We start from the raw sequence: 22,414 nt of genomic DNA, 5'->3' as shown, positions 1-22,414 counted from the left end.
AGTGACGTTTCCGGCCACTTCCCTATTTTTTTTCTCTATTAATATGAACAACAAATTAATACACCAACATAAAAAAGTCATTATCAAACGTCTTTTCACCGATACAAATCTAGCATCGTTTAAGGATCAATTATCTTTAATAAATTGGAATCATATAAACAGTTCATTTGAAGCTAATGAAGTATACGATACATTCTTTCAAACTTTTTATGAAATATATGATGTAAATTTTCCAAAACGTGAATTTATTATAACCAATAAAAGTTTAAAGTCACCATGGGTCAATAAAGATCTTAGGAAATCCTCAAAAATAAAGCAAAAACTGTATATAAAGTACTTAAAAAAACCAACACCCAAAAAAAAATTATTTATAAATATTACGCTAAAATGTTTGAAAGTCAAAGAAAAAAATTTAAAAAAGATATTACTATGATTTACTAGAAAAATATAAACATAATTCAAAAAAATGCACATGGCAAATTATAAGTCAAATTACTGGAAATAGTAAATTAAAATTATGCTCTGTGCCTAACACTATAAAAGTTGATGGCGTATTTTTATATGAACCCAAACAAATAGCAAGAGAATTAAATAAATATTTCGTGTCTGTTGGCCCTAATTTAGCTAAAAATATTCCAAATATGATTAATCCAATAAATGATTACGTGTTTCCATTAATCTCTAGTTTAGATAAATTTGAAGTATCTTCTTCAGAATTTGAAAGTGCTTTTAAAATGCTTAAAACTAATAAAGCAGTTGGTCCTGATGATGTAAATTGTAATATAGTCATAGATTCACACGATACCATAAAACATATTATTTTTAAAGTTTTTAAATGTTCTATAAATCAAGGAATTTTCCCCGATCAATTGAAAATAGCCAAAATAACGCCTATATTTAAAGGAGGTGAACCATCAAATGTCAGTAATTATCGACCAATATCTATCCTCTCTGTTTTTTCAAAAATTTTAGAAAGAATTCTGTTCAACCAAATATCTAATCATCTTGCTGTTAATGATATACTTTGCATAAATCAATACGGCTTTAAAAGAAATAACTCTACTGAACATGCAATAATTCATCTGACTCGTAGTATAACTGATTCATTCGAAAAGTCAGAGTTTACTTTAGGCGTCTTTATAGACCTATCTAAGGCTTTCGACACAATTGACCATGAAATACTGTTTAAAATGCTTGAACATTATGGCATCACCGGTAATGCTTTAAAATATGAACATTGAACTAACAAAAATATCTGACAAGTTTAAGTCAAATAAACTTTCACTCAACATTGATAAAACTAAATGGATTTTCTTTCATTCACAACTTAAAAAACATTTACTTCCAAGTAATATGCCTCTTCTTCATATTGATAATATTCAAATAAAAAGAGCAATTTTCACAAATTTTCTAGGTATCATTGTAGATGAAAATCTATCATGTAAAAATCACATCGGACATTTATGCAACAAAATTGCAAAAAGCTTTGGAGTTTTATATAAAGCAAGAAGCGTTTTAAACAAACATTCATTAACTCAACTATGTTACTTTTTTATACACTGTCATATTAATTATGCTAATATTGCATGGGGTAGTAACCATAAAAGTAAATTAAAGCCACTTTATTGTCAGCAGAAGCATATTGTAAGTCTTATAAATTTCAAAAACCGTTTTACTCACTCAAGGCCACTCTTATTTAACATGAATGTTTTTAATATATATCAAGTAAATGTTTATTATGTTCTTTGTTTTATGTTTAAATGTAAAACCAACTCATCTCCAGCTTCCTTTTTTGATTTATATTCTTTAAAAGAAAAATGTAATTTTTTTATACATTTTATTTTCTAAAAAAATTATAAAAATTGAATAATATAATTTTTACGTATAAAATGTTGGTCCATTACAAAAATAAATTGTTTATTTGCCCATTCTATATAATTTATTATTAAAGAAATTAATTGTTCAGCTAAATCAATTTCAAGATGTATCTGCAAATATTGTATGATGATGCTTTTGAAAGATAACCATTCTTTGACAGTGGTTTTTGTCGGTGGAAGCGTAAACGTAAACGCACTAACATTTGATAAATTCTTCTACACAATCTTTTGAACAACCTTAAAGTGCATTTGGATATACCTAGTGCAATCATATTCTAATTTTTTCGTTTATTTATTAATTAACAATTAAGATTAGTGTAACTGTAAGATACATTTGAGTAACAAGAATCAGTGATCGTATAGATGCGAGTAAGATGCGAGACGTATTTGTTTATCAAGAATATTATGATATTATTGTTTTCGCTTGAGTCATGCAATTAAGAAGAATTGGTATTTTAATTCAAGCCATAAAGACCATAACTGAAGAAAAGTTTAAAATTTGTATTTATTTATTTTTGTTTTTTCTAAAATCTAAATTAAGTTCAAAGTTCTTCAACAGCGGTTCTCGGTGACAAGACCTGTATGGTCTTCTTTGAGTATCCGCGTTCTTTATCTTTATTCTTTATTGATTTTTTTTTAACGATTTCTTTGCATGTAATTTTTCTTGTTGATATATTTGTAAATATTGTATTAAATATTGTAATAAAGAACAAAAAAAAAAAAAGTTAAGAAATTAAAGTCCATTTTTATTTAGAGTTAACATTATTTGATTGTGAACATATACTTAAAACTGTTTTTATTATATGCAAACCAGTTTTTATAATATGCTTTTTGGCCAAAACTCGGGACCCCAACTTTTGGTCTAAAAAGCCCTATTATAAATCCAGCACTGTATGTATGTATGTTTGTATTGCTTTGATAAAACAAATCAGTAATGTTAACGAGAAAAGTATTTTTTATTGAGGACATTATGCCCGTAACAATGGTAAATGATGTAATAAATAACAAAACAATAACTATATAAATCCTATCAAAATCTTGTAATTCTAGAGTGAAAAAGAAAAGATTTATACATCCTGTAGTCCGATAAGACCTAATAATGCAGTATTTTTGTTGGATTTTAATTTTTTTAATTTTTATAGATAACTCTATAGTACTTTTTGATTTTTTTTTCTTTTTTACTTCCTTGATGGCCTGGTAATCTAATAAACTAAATATCTTCTCATGAATCCAGTAAAAATCTTTATTCTATAGTGTTAAAAAAAAGTTGTTAATGACTTTATTCTATTTTAAAATCTTATCAGATCTAACAGTACATACTATCATTTAGTATTTTTTATCCAATATTGTTTATTCCTATAGGAATCCTATAATTCTAATAGAAATCCTTTAATTCTTTTGGGAGTACAGTTTAGTCCTATAGCAATTATGTGCGGCCGTGGCGCAGTGGTTAGAGCGCTTGCTTTCTAAGCAGGAGATCCAGGTTTGAAACGAGGGACATAAATTCGCGTCACGGTAAGGAAGGAGGCGTGAACTTCCTGGTTAAATGCACTTCCGCGGTTAGACCGTTAGGAGTTCTTGGGGCACATAAAAAAAAAAAAGAAAAAAAAAAAAAATTCTATGGTCGTACTGCATATCCTGTATAATCTATGGGCTCATTTTTGATTACGGTAGAGCAATTCTATTGTTCTTACTGAAATTCTTAAGAACCTCTGGAATACTTTTATTATTACTTTAAGGTTCTTATAGGAATCCTATTAGTCTTATGAAAACCCTATAGAAACTATAAGATACATATAAGAATGATACAGCTCAAACACTGAAAACAACTTTCATCATCTTTAAATAAGAGATTTTTTTTATTAAGATAGTCTGGTTGTTACAAATGGTGAAAAGTATGTTTTGTTTTGTTATTAATCCTCGCTACAAGCTCAAATTTCTTCTTATTGATAAAAGAGAGCAAAATATTGATCGTGCTTGGTTGTAGTGATAAATCAAAGAAATTAAAGTGAACTTTCACTAGCAGTTACTAATGATGCCAATAGCTCTAATCATTTAATACCTAGAATCATCACCTCTCCCCCACCCCCCTCCCTCAAAAAAAAAAAAAAAAAGTTGATTTGACAAAAAATGTTTTAATTCTTGTTTTTTAGAACTGCCAGATTATGAAGAAAATAGAGATAAGATTTTTTTTTCTGTTTAGGGATTGTCCATAAATTACGCAACGCAAAACTTACTTAAAAAATAGGAAGATTATTTTGCTCTTGGCTATTTTTACGGGCTATTTATATGCTTGATTTAATTAAAAATTCTGCGTGGGAAAACTTGAGATTTTTTTGTTATCTCTTGGTGTAGTTAAGGCAATTTGAAAATATTATAACGTCTGTATGATATTTTGTTAAGAACGACATATTTCCGATAATTGATCAGGTCTGTGATTTATGAAAAGAAGAAAAAAATTAAAATGGTAAATTATGCGGTATCATAAAATATAAATGTTTGTAGCGAAAAAACCCAGACCGAAGACCTTCCTAAAATTACTATCGCTTGTCCAAATTTGAATAAGATTTTAAATAAATACGTTGTTTGATGATATATGAATGTTGCTTTTTTGTTTTCCGAGCGGCTGATCGACACCCGTTAAAAAAAAGTGTAAAAAAAAATTATAAAAAATATAAAGTATAATCTTTAATAAAAAATTTACAAAGAATTATTAATTTACAAAATTATTGTTCTTTAAATATTATCTTTATTCTTTAGATATTGAAAAAAGTTTAGATATTCTGATTTTATAATTTCGCGTGTTCCATTACAAATAACGCTTCTTGGACTGTAAGCTCAAACTTTTTCGAACAAAGACAATTTACAGACATTATATTAGTTATAATAAATTTTTTTTTTTTTTTTTAAATTTATTAGAAATAGTAATTTAAAAAAATACTGTTTTAATTAATATTAATCAAATATACTAATATTAAAAAAAATATATATTCTATATAAAAAAAAAATACAAAGTTAATTGTTCTAAGTTAATTGTTCTTCCGTAATAAACACGCTCGACACTGTTGACAACGAATTTGGCAAAAATATCTTTGATTTAAAATGATTGTTTTTTCAAAGTTGTTTATATTCATCAGTTCAAAATAGCGATTCATGTCTATAAAAAAAGAGTAGTTTTTCTATTATAAAACCGTATATATTATATATAGGGGAACCTGTTGTACCTTTGACCACTTTTTGCTTTAAGGCGTTTTTTGCGTAGCCTATTGAGTAAATCCAAACCATTCAAACTTTATAATATTCTCATATTTTGCCCAAAAATTATACTTAGATCTTTTTTTTCATTTGACCAAGAAGTATCTTTTTCCCGCGTTTAAAAAAAGAAGTCTATTGGTCAAAGGTACAACACGTACGTTGTACCTTTGACCGATGCGCGTTGTTCCTTTGACCAAAATGTTATTATTAAAAAATCATGCAATGTTTGAACCCTTTTTAATATTTTAGCTTGTTATATATTATATAGAAACTTTTGGTCCATCTTATATCAATAAAAAAAATCTAATTATTTTGTAATCAATCCTAATTGTCTAAAAAAAAACTAGAAAAATCAATCCTTACAATCTTGCAAAGACTTGTGTATTAAAGTTACGATACTCAGTATTACTAATTTTTTTCAATAAAATCAGTTATTATAACTATTTAGATAAAGTCACATATTTTCTTTAGTTAGATGCTACTTACATGAAATAATTAGGATTAAGGTCCAAAACTTTAAACGCGATTTAATTGTACAAAACATATTTTCTAATATATACAGTTATTTTTATTATTTTAGATAAGAAAAGAGCAAAAATATATTTTTATAACTTATGTTAGCTGGCGGTCTATATTCATTTACATATGATCATAATGCTTTTTATAGAAAATATCTTAATGATGACAACAAAAAATACAATGATAAAAGAGTAAAATATATTAACTATTGCAAATAGTCAGATCAACATCAAACATAAGATACTGACGCTTAGATGAACCATGACCAATACTTGGTGGTGGAAGTTTTATAATAATATCCTTAAGTTCCAAATCATAAAGATTGTCATCTTCTCTTATAAACTTGTTACAAAAGTCTCCTGATTTCTTAAGATACTTAATTTTGTAAACTATACCAACAACTTCTAAAACTTCTGCTACATAAAATCTAGAGCATTTCTTTCCAGCCAACTTGACAATTAAAAAATCTCCAGAAACAATTTCACTTTCATTATCAAGTATATTTACTCCAAAATCAATTTCATTAGAGCTTTCATCATTTAAACATATGTCAGACTGACTAAAAATAATCTGCTTTGCCATTTTTTTTCTTTTGCTTGAAGAGGTCTTTTTAAACTGTTGGTTATTAGATTTTGAATCTAGAATAACTTTAATTTCAGGGGTATCAGTTAAAATACATGATTTTCTATTACGTCTTTTTGAAGTATTTGTTTTTCTTAATTTGGCTTTAGGATGAGGTCGTATTATCTCAGGTAAAACAATTGATCTTGATGGTAAACTCACAGTAGGGATTTCCCCTAAAACAATAGATGATGTTGATGGTACACTGGATGGAGCAGTTTTAACATCAATAATCTCATTAGAAAGGCAAGCTTCAGTATTCACTATTGGCCTATCAGTAACATTTGCAGCTAAAAAGTCAATATCAGTAAAAATATTTTCATTAAATGGATAAAATCCAGTACATTTAAAACTGTTTATAATATTATTTGGTACAAAAGCATGAGGATAAGCTTGACCAACGAGGTAAGATATATCATAAATTGTGACTGGTTTACCAGCATTGCCTGGTGATATCATCCAGTTATTCATGGCATTGTTATAAAAAGTTTTAAATGGTCCAAAAACACCACGATCAAGAGGTTGCATTTTATGGGTTGTGTGAGGATGAAATGTCATTAAAACTATGCCTGATTTTTTTGCTAACTCAATAACAGAAATGTTTACATGACTCTCATGATTATCCATTAATAAAAGAACAGGTTTTTTAATTGACGGTCGCACATTACTAATAAAATGTTCAAGAAATTGCACAAAAATGTTTTCATTTGACCATCCAGACTTATTAGCTGCTCCTACACTTCCAGGAGGACAATTATTTAACATGTAGTCTTTGAATTTAGCACGTGGAAATACAAGTAATGGTGGGATGCTATTTCCAGTAGCATTAATGGCTGCAATCATTGTTACATTGTTGCCTCGTTCAGCACTAGTTATGCTCCCTATTTGTTTTTTACCTTTTGGAGCTAGAATTTTTGGTGGTACGTGGACTGTGGTAATTCCTGTTTCATCACAGTTCCAAATATTTGATGGGTCAAAATGATAACGTTCTAAAACATTTTTGTAATTTTTATATACAATTCTTACAGTTTCTCTATTGAATGCAGAAGATCTACCAAGACTTGTAGGTTGTGGTTTACGTAGAGATAGCTTGTTATTATATCTTTTGCGAAAATCTCGCAGCCATTGTTCACCTGCACATTTATTTTTCATCCATGAAGTTTCAATTTTTTTATGATTTGCTAAAGCATACTCATATGCAAAGGATCTTATCTGCTTTAATGTAAGTCCATAATGCATATTTGCAGCATCTGCCAAGTAGTTTACCAAAATTAATTCTTCTTCAGTTGAGAATACTTTTTTTGGTTTGGTATGTAAATATAAATATTCGCAACTACCAGATTTTTTAAACTGCTTCAACTGATATATTAAAGTTGACTTTTTAATGTTGCAATGTCTTGCAGCTTCACTTAAACTCATTTTTTGTTGAAGCACAAAATTCACTGCATTTAGCATATCCATTTCGGAAATCTTTTTGCGAAAAACACCAATCTTGCTCCTTGGCATTTTAAAACTAAAATATATTAACAAAATTAATTAACTATTTCGATACATTTAATTCCCTATAGCTGAGCAGAAACTAGGTAATAAAATGAACTTGACAATAATATTGCTTCAGCTGTCCAACTAACTAAATTAACAAAATTGATTATTCTAAGTGTAGTAGTGGTTCAAGAATAAATAGTGAATTGCATTAAAATTCAATGGAATTATTTCATCATCATAATACTAGAAACAATTTTGCATTAAAAAGCAAAAAAGCACAGACGACGCCTAATAAGGTAGATTATAAATTTTATAATCTTGCCCTCTTAAAGTCCGCAAATTACCGAGGAAGCAGTTTTTATTGGTCAAAGGTACAACGTCCTTGACTGGTCAAAGGTACACGAGATGGGTTTCTTTAACAGTTATTGTCTTAATCCCCATTTACGGTCAGACATAATCATCCAAAATTTTCCATAACAAAAAAAAGATGTTGGGTAATGTTTATAATGTCGTAGATGAATCAAACAACAATTTATCACAGTTTTAAAATCAGAATAAGATTAACACAAATATTTACTTTTTAAGAGTCAAAACTTATAATTGCTTGTGGATCAATACCATCTATCCCAAGTATAATGTTTTACGATAAGAGTTGTCATGGACTACTATTTCAAATGACACTTCCCGTTTTTTTTAAATAATAATAGTAAGCCAACAGAGTAGAGTGACCAAAGGTATAACGTGGTCAAAGGTACAACAGGTTCCCCTATATATGGTTTTATTATATATATATATATATATATATATATATATATATATATATATATATATATATATATATATATATATATATATATATATATATATATATATATATATATATATATATATATACATATATATATATATATATATATATATATATATATATATATATATATATATATATATATATATATATATATATATATATATATATATATTAAAAAATCTGTTTATTAAAAAGAAAACATAAAAAATAGTCTAACAAATTTATTTTTTACAATATATACAAGTTGTTTTTAAAGATACAATATATACAAAAAATTTATTGTTGATCAGGACTTACTAAAAAAAATAGAGAGAATTAAAAACAAATAATATTTTTTATAAAAAAATATAAATAATTAAGTTAAACTTACGTGGGGAATAATCCCAATGTGAAGGACCGACTTAACGAGTGCTCAAGTTTTTCTAATTCAATATCTATAAGAAAAAATATTTTTATAAAAAAATATTATTGTAATTTTTATTGATTTTTTATGTCAAAGTGTAAAAAAAAATATTACCTTACCGATAGTTGTATGGGTGAACTTCTTTAATAGGTATCTTTTTACCATTTTGAATAATATAAAAATTATTATAAAAGGCGTCACTCAATAATTCATTTTGGATTTTATTAATTATTATGTAACGCATTTTTATCTAAAAAAATAATATTTTTAAGTTGGTTATTTTGTATATAAATAACATGATGTTTTGTATTATAATAAAAATATATATAACTTTTAAATGTCATTTTTTATAAAAAATGTCTAAAATAAAGTATAGTCCTAGATCAATAAATACTCTAAATATGGCACGTACAAAAACAACAGTTCCTAGAGAAAAAAATCAATTCAAACACAAACTGCTTCAAAACAAATAATATATTTTTGTAAAAACAAAGTTACAATTTTTTAGAAATATGTTCAAGTTTATTACATAAATAGTTTTGTATTCGTTTGGCATCATTTTTTGCGGTTTTAATTATTATCTTTTTTTAAAAAAAAAAAGAATAAAAAACTTGTAGAATAAAGAATAAAAAACTTGTTGTCTTTTACAAGAAATAAAAAAAAATATATAAAAAAAACAACTTACTTTTCCTATCATCAGATGAACGGCGTTTTTTTCGACATTAGATTTTTCATTGTTAGATTTTTCGATTGTTTTTAGATTAAATAAACGATCGTATATATCTCTTTCATCTTCAATGATAATCACTTCACGATTGATATCGTGTGGTAAAAATTCTAAATCATCGTTGTTATTCTCTTCCATTTTTTTCCTTTTGACAATTTTTGTTCTCGCCATTTAGTGTTTTTATAGTCAAAAGTTTTTTTTATACTATATTTTATACTTTTGACTATAAATTATACTATAAATTATAGTCAAAAGTTTTTTTTAGTCAAAAAAAATACAAGTCAAAAAGTGACATGCGTTTAACATTTAAATTTTTGTTTAATATAAAATGATGTGATTTATTTTATTTGTTTATATTAAAAATATAAAAAGAAATAAGTTTTTTTTCTTTCTATTAAAATAAAAAAAATTTTTGCGCTAAAGGAAGATACTATAGAAATTTAATTAATTTAGATATTGAAAATTCAAAATTAAATCAAAAGAATCAACTCAATAGGATGAATAAATAGAAAAAAACATTTATAAAAAAAAAAAAAAAATTATATTTTTTATAAAATAGCTTCAACAGCTAAATATATAAGAGCTGGCGACGGAAACCGTTACACACCCAACACAGACGGTCATATTACACTCGAAGATGTGTTAGCAAAAGCTGAAGACGAAAATCGTTTATTACAAGAAGCAACTAGCGGTAATATAAGCGCTGAATACAATGCAGTTTTAAACGAAAAATATCCAGGTTTAAAACAGCTCAACCTCAAGACGAAGTAATAGCTATCGGTTATCAAAAATTTACTCATGATTTAACTTCAGATTTAGCAAATTTAATTACTTTTACTATAAAATTAAACGAATGGTCGTATCCTCAAGATTATACATTAGATTTTGATTTACACCTATATAAAAATTTAAGCACCTTTACAAAATTTACTAACGCAGCCGCAGATGTCGATTTATTAAATAATCTATGTTTAAGAGCGAACATTATTTATTATTTATTTAAAACGATGAAAATTTATCCTAATTTTCAAAAAAATAATTCTTGTGCAAACAAAGTTATAACTAATAGTACTTTTATTTCGTTTCAAAATTTCTCCTTAAAAAAAGTTATTTGAAAGGTTTTAGAGAAAATTACCTTAATCAAAATTTAGGTTTAGTAAAAGATGATCTTCCCAACGGTGCTAGTTATAACGAAACAAAAACACTAATTCAATCACAAGATCCTAACGATGATATTAGAGATCAGGCAATGACAGTTGCTAACGGAGGTCCTGCAGGTTATCAAACAGAATTAAAAACTAGATATGATGCTCAATTAACCGGTGATAAAGGTTGTAAATTTAGAGTACCCTTAAGATGTTTAAGCGAATTTTTTCAAATTAAAACTTATTATGGAAAAGGAAAAGAGTTTAAAATTGAACTTTACATTGAAAATGATATGAATCAACTTTTAGAATTTGTAAGACCTTATACTGACGCAGAAGTAATAGCTCTTGCTAACGTTGGTTTAGCTATCAAAAATCCTACTATTCATATAAATAGCTATAGAATAAAACCTAGTTTACCATCAGAAAAAACTTTACATATCAACAGTAAAAAAGATGAAGCTTATATTTTACTTCGTTTTGCTCATTACGAACAAGTCGTTACAAATGTAAAAGGAACAAATGAAATTTCAGTTAATTTAGGAAATATCAAAACAGCCTTGTACCTCATTGTATGTTATTTTTAGTACAATCAAAAAAAGAAAGCGATCATTTAAGCAAAAATTGTTTAACGCCAGCCGAAATAGCATGCACTTTTATAAAAAAAATTACTCTTTATAATTATAGAAGAACTTTTGTTGTTTGTGTAAAATAAAAAAGACCTCGTGGAAAGGAAAAAAAAAATGGAAAGAAATAAAAAATCTCGAGGATTCGGAGAAGCAATAAACGATATTGCTACATATGTAATCGCTCATTATATAAACTAAAAAATACCCAAAATGCAAAAATACGCTTTTGACTTTACGCGTAATAAATTGACCGAATTAAACATATGATATTCATGAAAGAAGCTCATCTAGAAATCTTTATAATCTATTTAAATAGATCTTTATGAAAAAAAATTATATTTTTTCTATTATCACTTTTTTTTTATTCATCATTCATCACAAATGCGAAAAAAAAGAGGAAGAGGAAAATTTTTACTACCTTTAAAAACAATAATGCAAGGAAAAAGTAAAAGAAAAGGTCATGGAAGAGCATATTTACCTACCTTAAAGGAGCAGGCAAAAAAAGAGGAAAAGGAAGAGTCTATTTGCCACCCTTAAAAGAACCCGGTCGAAGACGTATGCGTGGAAAATTTTTGCCAATACTAGCTGCAGTGGCATCCCGTTTTGTACCAGCTCTTTTACCTACGATTGGAAAAGCTGTTTTGGGTGGTGCTATTTCAAGTGGAATTTCTTACGGAATCAATAATATTGGAAAATAATTTTTTTGTAAAAAGCAATTGTATTTAATATATGTTAACATAGTTCATAAAAATCTATTTACAATGTTTTTTTCTCTATCTTTTTTATAATTTTCAATAATATAATATACCACATGAAATACAATAAAAAAATACAAAGCTATTCCACAACGTATTATATTAAACAACATAGGTAAACCTTCTACTAAAATAACATACATAAAAAATCCTAATGCTATAAAAGGAACTGATATACAATTCAACATCAATATAACATAATTAATGATATACATGATTAAAATAATTTTTCAATGATACAACAACCCAATACTGTGCCAAATATAATAAAACCGCCTATCAACGCTCCAAATAGATAACCTCCAAGTACTATGATAATAAAAACTGATAACAATGCTATAATTGTAGCAAACTTTTTTCGATTAACGCACTTCAAAATTTCGAATATGATTTCCATGTGTATCGTGAGTACCACCGTAATCGATAGGTTTGTCCAACTTATAAGGTTTTACAACCGCCACTTTAGTTGTAGTTTCAAATTGTTGTAATGGTTTATTTTTTGATTTCATTAAAAAAAATGTTTATAAATGAAAATTTTTTTCTTATTGTATATTCTTTGTTACGCTTCATTAAAAAAATATAATAACATATTTTTTTTAGTGAAGATTTTTTATAACTAATTTTTAAAGAATTTTTATAGTAGGCGGGTTTTTTTGACGTTGTCGGGAGGCGATCGAGCGCTCGGGAAACAAAAAAGCAACATTCATATATCATCAGTTGTTTAGGTGAAATGAGCATCATAGTTTAGTAATATGATCTGTTCTGATCGATTTTTTGCAATTTTTCTTAATTACAAGCCCTTTCTTGGTCAGAATTCTAGTATTTTTTGTGAAAATTGATAGAGTTATTGGATTTTGAGATCAATATATAATTAATATACGTCAGAACAGATTAGAACTAGGACCTATAGTGGGTTAGACACTTTTTCAAAAGATTTTAACTAAATTTGCCGATAAACGAAAATGATCTAAAGACTCCAAAATGGTGTTCTTTAGATTCATTATTAGGGGTAATAAAAAATTATACATAAAAAAAGAAAAGTTTCTTTAAATATTAAAAAAACCTAAAGCAAAAAAAATATATAATATCTAGAGCTCTTGGTTAGACATAATACGCTGATAAAATCTTGCTGATTCCAAACTAAAGAATTCAAATAATTTGTAAATCGCCTTAACTATACCGAGCTATTTAATAGCCATTTAATAAATAATTTATTTAAATTTTGCGTTGCGTAATTTATAGACGATCCCTTGGAAGAAAAATTTACACGAACAACTTTTAAAGTAGAATACCCCTCAAAAATATTAAGTTAAAAAAAAAGCAGATTATTTTTTTTTTATTCAAAATTAATTAGATAATTATAATCTAAGGAGCATTTTTTCAATTTTTGTATATTTTTCTAGAAAATAAAGAATTTTACTTTACACGTCCCTACCATCCGCCATACCAACGGTTGTAATTTTATTTGGTCTTTAATGATCCTCAAATGTATATATGTATGTATGTATGTATGTATGTATGTATGTATGTATGTATGTATGTATGTATGTATGTATGTATGTATGTATGTATGTATGTATGTATGTATGTATGTATGTATGTATGTATGTATGTATGTATGTATGTATGTATGTATGTATGTATGTATGTATGTATGTATGTATGTTTGTATGTATGTATGTATGTATGTATGTATGTATGTATGTATGTATGTATGTATGTATGTATGTATGTATGTATGTATGTATGTATGTATGTATGTATGTATGTATGTATGTATGTATGTATGTATGTATGTATGTATGTATGTATGTATGTATGTATGTATGTATGTATATATATATATATATATATATATATATATATAACTTGAAAAGAGGTTATCAAAACAAGTACATCAATTTGTTTCTGTTTTATTTTATTCATCTAAGCATCTATGTTTTCATTATTTTATTGGTTTCGTTTAATTTTTAAAACTGTTTTTTGCTAACTTTTATTTTTAAACCTCTTTTTTTAAACGTTTAAAGTTATTTCAATTTATAGTTATTAGTTTTTAGCCAAATTTTCAGCTATAGTTTTTATATAATGTATGCAATCTTCTAAAAGAAAGTGTATTAAACCATTGTAGATTATAAGATAATGCATTTTCAGCAATTAAAAGTCGCTAAAATAATATGGATACTCCATGTGGATTAAGATCAATTATCCGATTTGAGATCAATTATCCGATATAAAATGTTGAGATCAATTATCTGATATAAAAACTTTTAGCAAGTTACATAGATCAAACTATTTTTTATCATTACTCAAATTTTAATTTTGAATACTCAGTTAGATTAAATTTTTATTTTGAATACTCTCAGAATTTGTTGACAGAGCATAGTGCATATTTTTGTATATCCGCCATATGTGGCGGTCATGACCAGTCCTGAATTTAATTATAGGCCGACTAGGCCGCGGTCTAGTCGGCCTAGTCAACCTATAATTAAATCCAGCCTATAAAAAAAGCCATTAAAGCTTCAAAAATTAAGTGAAAAATATTTAAATATTTTTAGTAAAGAATAAAGTTATGAAGTTAATTCTTTTAGCGTGTATTTTAAAAATGAATTGTTATGCGGACATAGATAAACATACTTAAACTTTAATTTTCTCAAACATCTAAACAAGTCGTGGCCAAGTTGTGCTACTAAATATTATATGCGTGGTCAGGAGTAGAGTGTGATCGCATGCCTTTCCTGACCAAGTCTGTTACTTTAGTTATTTTCAGAGCCGTACCAAGGGCGGGGCCGGCCGGGCCGCGGCCTGAGGCTCCAAAATTGGGAGGGCGCAAACTTTAATAAATTAAAAAAACAATAACCAGTTTATGAAACTAATTTTTACGGCGTCGCTGCTGTTGATAAGAAAATTAATTAAAATTCCGCCTCTTGACACAAACTCTTAGATATTAAAGCTCATATACTGAATAAAAAAGCGCCCTACAACACTAATATACCTTTGATAACTTTTGAGCATTATAATTCTATTATGAGTCGAACCCAAAAGTTATCTGGTGCTGAATTTAAGAAGAAAAGAAAACAGCGCCAAGAAAGTGACGAGAAACTACAAAACTGTTTCAAAAAGTGGTTGGAAACAAACTCAGTGGAGAAACAAATTATTTCAGAGGATATTTGTATTGAAATTAATGACAATTCAACAGATCCTATAATTGACTTTAATTGAGTTCAGATCATCATTTGGAATTAATTGAAAAGGAGATTTTCATCAGCCAAAGTCAAGAAGAATTTTGCACAACTGATTCAGAACCAACCAGGGAAGATGAAAATGCCTAGCTTTCAGGCCCAGCTGAAATGGACGAGGATGAACTTCATTCAGAAATCTCAGAAATTCCAGTGGCCTCGGAAGAAAATTTTCAACATAGGGATCCAGCAAAATGGCCTAAAATAACGGACAAAACAAGATGCTTTTTTATTGAGCATAGGCCAGAGCAAGACAAAAGAGAATTTTTCCCAAACACGCTGTGTGATTTTGACAACAGAATGCGACACTTCAGCTCAAAATGGTATGAAAAAATTCATCCCAATGGTAAAAAATTTGTTTGCACTTGGCTGCAGTACAGCAATAAAAAAGATTCTTTATTTTATTTTTGCTGTTTGTTATTTTTAACAACAAAAACCAACAATTTCTCAGAAATTTCTAAAGGGTTTTGTGACTGGAAAAAACTAAACCCAAGAATTCCTGAGCATGAAAACAACAATGAACACCAAAGATGCTATTCTGATTGGAAAACTCTTGAAAAAAACCTCAAGGAAGGAAAGACCCTAAATTCTGATCTGTAGAGAGTTATTAGTGGAGAGATGAAAAAGTGGAGAGATATCTTAAAAGTGATTGTTGATGCAATTTTTTTCTGTGCCAAGAACAATCTTGCTCTTCGGGGAACAACAGAAGACATTGGTCAACAAAACAGTGGCATTTTTCTGAGCTTAATTGAGTTGATTAGCCATTATTATCCTTTAGTGGCTGGACACATTGCGTTTGTTAAAGCAAATAAAACCACAACATCCTACTTTTCTCCTTGAATTCAAAATGAGCTGATTGAGTTACTTGGGCAGAAAGTCAGGAAAGAATTTTTGTCAAACATCAAAGAAGCTAAATACTACTCTGTTCTGTTTGACTGCACTCCAGATACCTCCCACAAAGAGCAGATGACTCAGATCATCAGGTATGTCCGCATCAGTGATGAAACCTGCACAATTAAGGAAAGCTTTGTGGACTTCATTGAATCTCACCAAAAAACCGGAAAAGGTCTTGCAACAGAGATAAGTGAAAAATTGGAGAAGGATGGTCTAAGCATTTCCGATTGCCGGGGCCTATCTACATTGGCTATGACATTGGAGCCAATATGTCTGGAAAATACAATGGCGTCAAAGCTGGCTCACATCCATTCTTTTAATGAGTCAGCAAGATTTGTTCCATGTTCAGTGGATGAACTCAAAAATGGCTCATATCCATTCTTTTAATGAGTCAGCAAGATTTGTTCCATGCGCGGCTCACACTTTAAATCTTGTTGGTGTTCATGCTGCTGAGGTTTCCCCACTCATGATTACGTTTTTTGGAAAGGTTCAAGCCATCTTTAACTATTTTTCAAGCTTCACGTCAAGATGGGAAAAACTGATGAAAACGTTGACCATCTCATTAAAGGAAAATAGTGACACAAGATGGTCTACCAAAAAAGAAGCAATTACACCATTGCACAGAAAAATCAAAGATGTTCTTCAAGTTTTGGAATCCATTATCCACAATCCCATGACAAATGCTGTCACAGTTAGCAGTGCAAAAGAACTTCTCATTCATATTGATTTCAGTTTTTTGTGTTTGTTGGATTTCTGGTGTCAAATTCTTTCTCTAATTGACCGGGAAAACAAACTGCTTCAGTCAAAAACTATTTCAATTGACATTGCCGTAAAAAAATGAAATGGTTGAAGGCTTTCATTCAGAATTTTTGAGATGTTGGGATGGACAATATTATCAAAGATGCCACAGAAAAAGCTAACCAGAGTGGAATTGATGGTGGCTTTCCAATTAAGAGGAAGCGCAAAGTGAAGCGAATAGCACTTTATGAAGCTGAAGATGACTCTCACCTTCTCACAGCAGAAACAGAATTCGGATCTCAGTGCAATCTTGTGTTTGACAGCATTATTACACAAATAGAGTGGCGGTTTGAGGCTGATGTCTGCTGTATCCTCTGATTTTGGCTACCTCAGTGGGCATTCACTCTCTAAAAGTTCAGTGGATGAACTCAAGAAAAAAGCTGCAAATTTATCTCAAATTGACAAGGCAGATATATTTTTTTCCGATTTCCAGTCAGAAATGGCAAGCTTTAAATATCAAGCTGCTGCAATGATGGACAACTTTGAAAAATCTAGCCCGATCGACATTTTGCAGCTCATTTATAAAAATTCTTTGACCGATGCTTATCCCAACACAACAATTGCTATTCGCATCTTCCTCACCATACCAGTTACAGTTGCTACGTGTGAGAGAAGTTTCAGTAAACTTAAGCTCATAAAACACTATATGAGGTCAACAATTGGTCAAGAACGTTTGTCTAGTTTGGCTATAATTTCAATTGAAAATAAAGTGGCAAACAACATTGATTTTGATGATGTAATTAGTGAATTTGCCTCAAGAAAAGCCAGAAAAGTGGCATTGAACTAAAGTTTGTGCAACCTTAATGACTTATAACTTGATGTAATAAATTTTGTAATCAATAAATCATTTTTTTCGTTTAATTTTCTTCTCTTTTTTTTTTAAGGAGGGGGAGGGGGAAGGGAGGGGAAGAGGGGCGCAATTTTCTTTTCTTGCCCGAAGCGCAAAATTGGCTCGGTACGGCCCTGGTTATTTTATTTTATTTAGAAAATGAATCGATTAGACAAAAATGGATTTTAAAAGCGTAAGATAATGATTTCCATGAATCAAAACAGCTTTACAAAAGATCACGATTGCTTTTGTTCAAAATCTTTTTTTAAAGGCCACAGAGCAAATGGTGAAAAATACTATCCTGAATGGTTGATTTACTTGCCAGCAAAAGGAAATCTTTACTGCTTTGTATGCAAGTTTTTTTAAATTTCCTGTTTTTGTCTTGCTTCAGCTGGTTTAATAGACTGGAAAAATCCCATTTCACTTTTAAAAAGTCACAAAAATTCTACAGAACACAGAGAAGCTCTAATGGCTTATTTAACTATTTTTAATGCTTTTTAATGATTATTATAAATGATTTTTGAAATGCATCTTTAAAACTTAATTCAGTCATGTTTGCTGATGATACAAATATATTTCTTACTAACAATGATATCAAGAAATTATACTTAAATATGAATATTGAACTAAATAAAGTAAATGATTGGTTTAGGGCAAACAAACCTCACTTAACTCAGAGAAAACAAACTATATATTATTCCATAAAAAAACACAAGAAAACCTTCCTCTTAAGTTGCCTGACCTTATCTTAAATGATAACTTAATTAAAAAACAAGCCAGTATTAGATTCTTAGGAGTTTTTGTTGATGAGAATTTATCCTGGCTTCCTCAAATAAGATATATTCAATCTAAAATCACTAATATAATTGGTATTATTTCGAGTTCGCTCATATATCAACAAACAAAGTCTCAAACTAATATATTTTGGACTAATTCATTGCTTCATCAGCTATACAAACATAACATGGGCGAGAACGCAACCATCAAAACTTAAAAAAATTTATAGTCTACAAAAACATGCTAGCAGAATCATTTACTCTAAAAATAAGCGTGAGCACGTCAAACCTATAATGAAAGATATGAAAATGATGGATGTTTATGAAATAAATATCTATCAGCATTTAATTTTTATGTATCGATTCAATAATAATCTCTTTCCTTCAAACTTTAATAACAAGTTTGAAATAAACATAAATGAAAACTGTTATCTAAGAGCAAATATTAGTAACTCATATAAACTGCCTCTAAGCTTTAACAAATATGCTGAATATAGCATTGCACATCGAGGACTAAATATATGGAATAGTTATCGAAAAGGATTCAAATGTATGGGAAAGTCATTAAGTTCATTTAAGTTTCTAATAAAAAAGGAAATTTTTAAAATTTGAGAATCATTTGTGCTTTAAGGGATCACCAAGTAATTTTAATTATTTTAATATTTGTTTTATTTCATCTTTTTTTGATTTACTGATTAGCGCAGCAGTTTTATGCCCATTAGGGTTTTTAATTTAATATCTATATTATATTAAAAATGTATAAAGGGGCTCTATGAAAAGATTGCGATGACGTATTGTCATTTTCATCTTCTTTGAGCCCCTGTCTGTTTAACTCTTTATTTTATAAAGATCATTGTAAAAAAAGAACAGTTTTTATTTTTTATTGTATATACAAAAACGGTGCTTGTTGACAAGATTTTACTGTCTTCTTTGTTTCTACGAACATATTTTTATTTTTTTCTTGTATATATATATGTTGATTATTTATTTAAACAGCAAAAGAAAAAAAGAAAAAAAAAAATTAGAAAAAGTCACAACACGTTGGATAACAAACTTGAAGAAGAATCAAAAAAAGGACAGAAATATTGGAGAATGGTTTTAAAGCGAGTGATAGCTGTAATTTGTAATTTCGTGGAAAAAAATCTAGCATTTAGATGTTCCAACAAAATGTTTGGAGAACAAAGTAATGGAAAAATCCTTAGACTTCTTAAACTAAATGCAAAAGTTAATCTAATCCTATCAGACACATTACACGTTACGGTCAAATTGGTTCAAGAAAAACTTCATACTTGTCAAAGACAGTTTTTAATGACTTGGTTTCTTTAATGGCAAAAAATGTTCTGATAACTTTCGTGACTGATATAAAAGTTTCAAAATATTGTTTTTAAAATAATTTCAGTAGATTCTACATAAAAGTTTCAAAATATTGTTTTTAAAATAATTTCAGTAGATTCTACGCCTGACTTATCTCATCACGATCAACTTTGTGTTGTTCTAATATACGTGCATAATAAAACTCACAAAAAAATTGAACAATTCTTACAGTTTATGCAAATTGAAAGTCGTACCGGATCAAACTTAGCCGAAGTTACAGTGAACTTCTTGAATAAAATTGGAATCAACTTTTCAGACTGCAGATCTCAGCCATATGATAACGCTTTTAATATATCGGGTAAATATAAAGAAATGCAAGCAAAAATATTAGAAAAAAAAAATCTTGCAAAATATTTTCCTTGCACTGGACATTTTTTAAACTTGGCTGGATCTTCTAGAGCTGATGTTTGTCTAGAAACTATAAACTATTTTGGCATCGTTTAACAATTTTACAACTATTTTTTATCGTCAACAAAAAGATGGAGTGTTTTTGAAAAAAAATCAGCCCGTATGATCAAACCACTTTCGGAAACAAGATGGAGTGCAAGGTTCGGTGAAAGTAATCAAAATCTGTTTTGAAAGTCTTTTGAGTTCCTTAACGGATATTTTAGGAGATCAAAATTTTTAATTAATAGCGAGAGCTGAAGAACAGAATATTTTATCAGAAAACAGAAGAAAATGAATTTGCAGTACAAACACTTTTCTGGAACTCAATTCTAAAAATAATAAACTCAGTGTCAAAAGCTTTACAAGATCCAAAAATAACATTTGACACATGCTATTTATTTCTGCCTTCGCTGGCAGATTACATTCAGAACTTGAAAGACAACTATGACGATTTTGAAGCTTAATCTAAAGTTTTCCATCCTGAAACAGAATATTCATATAGAAAGCATCGAACAAAGAAAATGTTCTTTGATGATTCAAACCACGAAAAACGTGTCATAATAAGCCCAAAAGAAAGACTCCAAAATGATGTTTTTACCGAAGTTGTCAATGCAATTCACTCAAATTTGAATAAAAGGACGATTTTATATCAAAAACTACACATTATTTGGATTTTTGATTAATGAGAACATCAATAATGCGAAACTGAAGAAAAATGTTGAAAAAATCATTGAACAATATCATGAATATATCGATATGTATTTGTTTAATGAAATTTTGCAATTTCATAACTTTATCAAAGTAAAATATCAAGAAACAGCTATGACACACTTATTTATTTAAAAGCTGATAAAAGAAAAAAATTTAGAAATTGCACTTCTAAATCTTAAGACAGTTTTGAGAATCTTTTTAAGCTTTATTTTAACAAATTGTTCCAATAAAAAAAGTTTTTCAAAACTGATCAAAAGTTTCTTAAGATCAAATATAAGCCAAAAAACTTTAAATAATTTATCAACTTTATCTAGCAATGCAGATTAATAAAACTTTTATTAAATAATATGAAACATAGTAAAATGTGCAAAACAATGTTCAAAAATAACTTCTAAAACATTTGCAATAATTAATATAACACTTAAAACAACTATCTATAATTTAACGTAATATGTCAAAATAAAATAATTGCACAAGTACGATTAGAGAATCTATATCATATGATATAGATTCTCTAATCGACAAACTTTATCAAGAAAAAAAAAGGAAAAGGTTTCTATAAGTAAAAAATCTTTAAAATTTAATCTTATGCTGAAATCTTACTTATTTTCTATTTTATTTTGCATTTATAAAATCTATTTACATATAAGCGTACAGCATTATAATGTCAGTATACATACTTATGTCAGTATACATGTACTTGTGCAATTATTTTATTTTGACATATTACGTTAAATTATAGATAGTTGTTTTAAGTGTTATATTAATTATTGTAAATGTTTTGGAAGTTGTTTTTGAACATTGTTTTGCACATTTTACTATGTTTCATATTATTTAATAAAATTAAAGCCACTCGAAACTATAAAAAATGGTGTCACTGTTGGTACTACTATATATGGAAACTGGACTGGGGTTGTAGCTTATGCTGATGACATCATTCTTCTCGGTTCTACTCTCTTAAGCCTAAAAAAAACTTATTACAACTTTTAAAATGTACAACAATATAAACTGCATAAAGCTTAATGCTGTCAAAACAGAACTTTTACTCTCTGGAAAAAGACAAATAAAGAACTGCACAATATCCCTAGACGACCATCAAATTAAACCTCATGGGAAACTTAATCATCTCGGTTTTACTTGGGATACAAATATATCAATTTTTGCTTCACTTAATAAAATGAA

General features: G+C 28.2%; 1 long non-coding RNA gene across 1 annotated transcript; it reads right to left on the bottom strand.

Moving 5' to 3' along the window:
* Nucleotides 1–4,876: 4,876 nt before the first annotated feature.
* On the bottom strand, nucleotides 4,877–9,353 carry LOC136077736 (uncharacterized). The gene is made up of 3 exons (XR_010637235.1): nucleotides 9,091–9,353; nucleotides 8,939–9,002; nucleotides 4,877–5,034 (listed from the first exon to the last, which is right to left on the bottom strand). It is a non-coding gene; the product is annotated as an uncharacterized LOC136077736 (long non-coding RNA).
* Between the last annotated feature and the right edge of the window lie 13,061 nt (nucleotides 9,354–22,414).

Source organism: Hydra vulgaris, chromosome 03 (genome assembly GCF_038396675.1).
Source record: "Hydra vulgaris chromosome 03, alternate assembly HydraT2T_AEP".
Classification (NCBI taxonomy): domain Eukaryota; kingdom Metazoa; phylum Cnidaria; class Hydrozoa; order Anthoathecata; family Hydridae; genus Hydra; species Hydra vulgaris.
The sequence above is the reverse complement of the archived record's forward strand: the minus strand, read 5'-3'. Positions and strand labels throughout refer to the sequence as shown.